The 6,000-nt window shown below is 33.4% G+C and overlaps 1 protein-coding gene across 2 annotated transcripts in view; it reads right to left on the bottom strand.

Moving 5' to 3' along the window:
- Positions 1-460: 460 nt before the first annotated feature.
- LOC126878717 (uncharacterized) overlaps positions 461-6,000 on the bottom strand; it is a 534,329-nt gene continuing 528,789 nt past the window's right edge. For both annotated transcript variants that reach the window (XR_007695744.1, XR_007695745.1), the window contains exon 16: positions 461-4,826. The gene's annotated coding sequence lies outside the window, so the exon portion shown is untranslated. The remainder of the gene's footprint in view (positions 4,827-6,000) is intronic.

Here is a 6,000-nt window from a genome sequence, read left to right as displayed (position 1 = left end):
GGGCGTCGAAACGTTAATAAAAATCATTTTTTAATAATATTGTGGCTTATTTCCCATTCTAAATAGTTAAAATTGTAAAAATGCCACAAGAAAATAGCTTCAGAACAACATCCAGAAACGATTATTTAACATAATTTAGTAGCGTGTACAATGCCTACACTTTCTACCAAGTACGGCATGGATATGTCAAATTATTTTATTAAAGTATTCTTTTTTTTATAATTTATTCTTTATTTAAAACTTTAAGAACTATGTGTGCCCGGTACTATAAAAATATTTGACATATCCTTATGATACTTGGCAGAAAGTGTAGGTACAGTACATCCTACTAAATTATGTTAAATAATCGTTTTTGGCTACTACCAGAGGCGTACGACAGGGGAAAGTAAATGGTTGACCCTTCCCAAATTCTACGCCACTGATGAAACTGCTATTTTAGCATAATTTTTAGATTCTCCAATACTTTCTATGCAAATACTATACTCTTCATTCGTAACGATAAAATCATTAGTTTTCGAAATAGTTGAAGTTAAAAATGAAAAGGGACACTTATTTTGATTAATGTATTATGCTCCTTCGTTTTTAGCTTCAAATATCTCGAAAACTAATGGCTTTATCGTTACAAATGAAGAGTATGTTATTTACATAGAAAGTATTGGAGAATCAAAAAATTGCACTAAAATAGCAATTCCGCCAGTGGCGTAGAATTTGGGAAGGGTCAACCATTCACAATTCCCCCGTCGTACGCCTCTGGTAGTAGCCAGAAACGTTTGTTTAACATAATTTAGTAGGGTGGACAGTACCAGCACCACTTACCAAATTTCGTGTTGTTGTCCCATGCCTGTCAGGAAATATTCAAAAATAAATAAAATACAAGTTTAACTTTGACACCCTGTATTTCGGTTATTATCAACTTTTGTACTAAGGCAAGTTAGCTTAAATCGTCCTATTTTAAGCTCAGGAATCTAAGGTTAAGCTATGGTCCATTCTTTACCAAACACCCTGTATAAATTTTCGTACAGCCAGAGTATAATGTTATGGTAGGGTAGGGTATAAGTTTTTATAACTGCACTAACTGTAAAATATAAAAACGTTTCGGAATGTAAAAACGTTTTTTTAAAAATACCGTTTTTGTACACTATTCTCGCAATAAACAAAAATACTATCTATATGAGGATACGCTGTGAGGTCTAGTCATGATCCAGGCGCTTGGCTTATCCGACATTGAGACGTTTTTGATTATGGCAAATAGGTCATTTTTTCGGGTCTCGGTCAATTTGTATTTGACTTAACTTGTTATTGATGTCCAATTATTATATGAACATATATTTGGGAGTTTCCATTAAAAAAAGACCATTTTAGATATTTTTAGCTATTAGATATTTTGTAAAATTTTAAAAATATTTTATGATATATCATTATTTTTAAGTACTTCAATCTCTAACTAGTGATACCATAAAGAAGGTTGTAAAAAATATCAGTTCGGATACTATCAATAAATCTTATTTTTTCTTTCCCTTTTCTAATATCAATGATGAAAATAAAAAAGAGACATTTGGATAAGTAAGGTAGTAAGTGGTCCGACAAGGAGTGTGTAGAAAGATATATAGCACGAGGATCAGTCGTAAAAAAAGTTCACTATGCCGCTGAGGAAGAGTGCTACGTGCTGGAATAAATGTGGCAACACTGCCTTCCAAATCAACTCTCCCTCTCTCTCTCTTTCCCCCCAGTTTCGCCCCGCTGCATTGGTCAGTGTCGGGCTAGTAGCCTTCGAAGATGGAGGTTCCGATCGCTGTTACCTACAATGTGAAATTTATGCTGTTATACGTTTTTAAATGCATAATGGATTTCACCTATTGACAGCCATCGTCAGATAATCAAGTTTATGGGTAAAAGTGCATATACCGTGGACGCACTGGGAAAATCCACTAACTCCATTTTTTTTTTAATTTTGACATTTTAATACCATTAAATCCACAAACATCAATATGCTAACAGGAAAAACCGTATATCTCTAAATTCGTCATGCACCGTGCTTAAATCGGTATATTCAATGACAAAGAAAATCAACGAACTCCATCTTTTTCCAAATTTTCATGAATAAAATAATGGTTTTCTAATATTTTTATGTACATGTATCAGGTACCAAAACTTGAACAGCCAGTGTACCAGATTTTTAAGAGGTAAGACTGAAACGATTCAAAAGAACTCAATTATTTAGCCTCACCCAGAAACCAAAAATTGTAAATGTATTGTAACACATTTTTGTTCCACACTGTAGACATAAGAATATTGCTTTATATGCCAAGTAAATTCAAGGAATTTATTTCTGTTCCGAAAAGTACGTGAGGTATATGGAATTGTAGTTTATCAGTTTTGTTAAAAAAGACGTTATATTATTTTGTAGTCATATCTACATTCGATTTCCTGTGTTTAGTTTCTCGCCCGTTCAGTTTTTAATGTAAAAAAGAGTTACATAGTAGTTAATGGTCTTTGGCGCCACGAATTTTGGAGTTTAGATACACATACGTGCTAATATCAGTATCAGAGAGCGCAAGTGTAGGATTGTGGACTCAGCAATATTTTTCTTGAGAACTGTGGAACTGGGAGAGGTTTGCTGACTTTGCGAACTGATTTCTGATGGTTCCCTACTAAGTAGCTTGAGCTTAGAATATGTTTTGTTTTTCCTTATTGGTTGATAAATGTAGGAAGCTTACTTATTTATTTTATTAGTCAATGATGAAAGAGGGAAGGATTGAACTTTTTTCTTATTGGTTGATTGGATCAGTAGGGTAGAATGAGAGAAATTGAGTGGGTTTTTGGAAGGAAGCGTTTTGGTTTGAGGAGGATTCATTCAAGTTGTGAGATTAAAGATTCAAGTTTGGGCTTTGGGATTTCAAGTTTTGGGAGAGAGAGAGGTTTGTTGTAGCCTCGGCAGAAGCCGCTTTGGTGGTTTTCTGAGAAAGTTAAGTTCGAAAATTAAGTTCTGACGTAGTTCTTAATCAAGATTTTTTTTAATTCCTGAAAATGTAGAGTATTAGAAGCAGTACCTATGTAGTGTTAGAAACTGTTCTCCTTTCATGACTTCCTAGTCACAAGCCAAATGCCGCTGTTAGGCAAAGAGCCAGTTTATTTTAGTGTATACTACACTACCTAAGTTTATTTTTGTAAGCAGTTATGGATTAAGTGCTAAAGATAATCCTAAGTACCTCAAAAGTTATTTAAAAGTCAATATGAGCAGAATTATTTGGAAGTTTATTTAGTTTCGCTGAAATTTTTCATAGAAACAACCTTTTTTGTACTCTTTATCTAAATTCAGTGAAAAGTACGTGCTTTGGACATTCTCAACGTGAAGAATAAGGACAGGACTATATGACAAGGTGTTGTTTGTAAACCTTTTTATTGTTTTTGTAAACAGAATCTCTTATATTGTCTACAAGAGATTCATCATTTAATTTTTTTTATTTTAATTTTAATAAAAAGTTGATTCATTTTATAATAATTTTTTTATTGATAACATTATTGTCTGATCCCTTTTCTCTTGTTCATAAGTGAGAAATCAACATAGTAACACTAAGGTAGGTCATGATATTTATATTTATGTAAATGTGTTTGTATCTTATGATAACTATATATTTTTATTAACTTTTTACTTTAGTTATTTTTTTGAAGTTTTAAGTATGTTTCGTCTTTCATTTTCTTTTTATCCAATGGCTCCCTCCGAGCATTCGAGTTTATATTATATTTAAAATCTATTAAGAATCCACACCCCTAGATCCCTGAAGACTTAGAGCTACCGAGGCACTCCGTAAAGTTACGTAGCACCAAGTATATTTTTATGTTTGTTAAATTTGTCGAGTTACATATTATTTTTTTCGCCTTTGTTGTCCACGCTGGTGCTACAAACCGTAAGATATAATCATGTTTAAATGCGTTTTTCTCAAAACTTTACTTTTGAGTTAGTGGATTTTTCCAGTACGTCCACGATATATTCAACATGTTCGCATATGCTGTAGAGAATTCAGTGAAGTCAGAACGGAAACTCACGATGAATCTGAAAGCCTTCCGCTCCGATCTTTACTGAATTCTTTACACCATTTGCGAACATATTAAACAGATATGCACTTTTATCCATAAACTTCGATTCACTCACGGTGAATGTCAATAGGTGAAATCCATTTTGCAGTTAAAAAACGAATCACAGCATGAATTTAACGGTCGCGGTAACAGCGACCGGGACCTCCATCTTCGAAGGCTATTAGCCTGACACTGACCAATGCAGCGAGGCGAAACTGGGGGTAAGAGAGGGAGGGAGAATTGATGTGGAAGGCAGTGTTGGCAGATTTCTTCGAATGACCTTTTTTACGAATGACCCTTGAATGGCCTTGAATACTCTGAACAAGACGGGCTAATAATAAAACTTTAATACATTATACCTGGACACTCAATATCAGACCTATCTTCCAAGGGAAATGTACTATCTTGTTTGTACAAAAAGAAGGACATGTACGATCTTGTTTTTAAGAAGATTTCATTTATTCTACAGGGAAAGTAGATTTTGTGATGCTTAAGTTGGGCACAATTCAGTAATAATGTTTTACTCATTTCTAATTGCTTAAATGGATTCCCAAATATATGTGTCATTGACAAACAAAAGACAAATATAAAATAGTCTTAATAAAACCTTAAAAAGTATCTTTAACACAAAAACTATCAAAAATTCAAAACAAATCAAAGGTCCTCTTAAACTAAGCAATTGCGGTATACGTAAAGAAATAAAAAATATAAAAATATGCTTAAGTTAAGTAACGTACAAAGAAATCGAACTTAAGGCCGGCCGTTGTATGAAAGAGAGGTCCCCAAATGCCGGCGCAACAGAGAGAAAAGATTCTTTCCCGAGAGATGCTGCCTCTATCGGAGAAATAACGCAATAGATATCTAAGCGAGGCCGCAAACGGCAAACTTTTTAGTGAGTCGATAGTTTAGTTAAGTACAGAGAGTATGCAGGTGCGGCCTCGCTAAGACGACTCGAAATCGTTTTATATATCAGGTGCGAACTTTTAATTTTCTAGGTGGTCTCGCTGAAAATTTTACTCGGATAAATACTGTGCTCGTATCTCGTGGTAAAATCTAAACCAAAAGTATTGGAGAAATCTATTTTAGTCCATGTGGTGAGACCGCTCCCGTCTGGGAAAATTTCTGATTCGGTTTCTTTGTGGATTCCTACTCAAAAATGTCCCCTCTAAACAAATCTGCCGGGTGCCGGGCGGAATTTTTGGGCAGAAATTGTTTAAACAATTTTTATAAACAAATAGAAAAGATCACGTTTTTTTGCCCCGGAGCATATATTTTTAAGTTTAGTGGGTCATTCTAAAAAAAAAAAAATCTTGTAATTTTTTTTTAAAAATTGATAGTTTTCGAGTTATAGGCGATTTAAAATCTGAAAAGTGCGAAAATGCTCATTTTCGAGGCCTAAAAACTCATATTTAAATTAGAACTTTTAAGGTTGCAAGATTCTTAAATTGAAGTTTAAACATTCAGCTTCAAGATTCTCAAGAGTGATTGTGTCTAACCCTAATTTAAACCGTCGTGTTTTAATTGTTAAATATGCATGTCCATCGATTTTTTTGTCGGTGCGGCGCGCTCTATTTCAAAAATCTCCAGTTTTCCTCCAAAATATCTTTTTTCTAGATTTTTTGGGACATTTTAAATAAAATAAGTTTCTTGACATTTTTCTCAAAAGTTAACAGTTTTAAAGTTATAAGCGATTTAAAATCCAAAAATGCGTTTTGGCATTTTTCGGATTTTAAATCGCTTATAACTTTAAAACCATTAACTTTGGAGAAAAATGTAAAGAAACTTATTTTAGTTAGAATATCACAAAAAATCTAGAAAAAATATTATTTGGAGGAAACTACATAGAAGATTTTTGAAATAGAGCTCGCCGCACCGGCAAAAAATCGGATAAACATGCATATTTAACAACTAAAAAAAAAAAAC

The sequence above is a fragment of the Diabrotica virgifera genome, chromosome 10 (assembly GCF_917563875.1).
Source record: "Diabrotica virgifera virgifera chromosome 10, PGI_DIABVI_V3a".
Classification (NCBI taxonomy): Eukaryota; Metazoa; Arthropoda; class Insecta; order Coleoptera; family Chrysomelidae; genus Diabrotica; species Diabrotica virgifera.
This window is presented reverse-complemented; position numbering and strand designations above follow the sequence as displayed.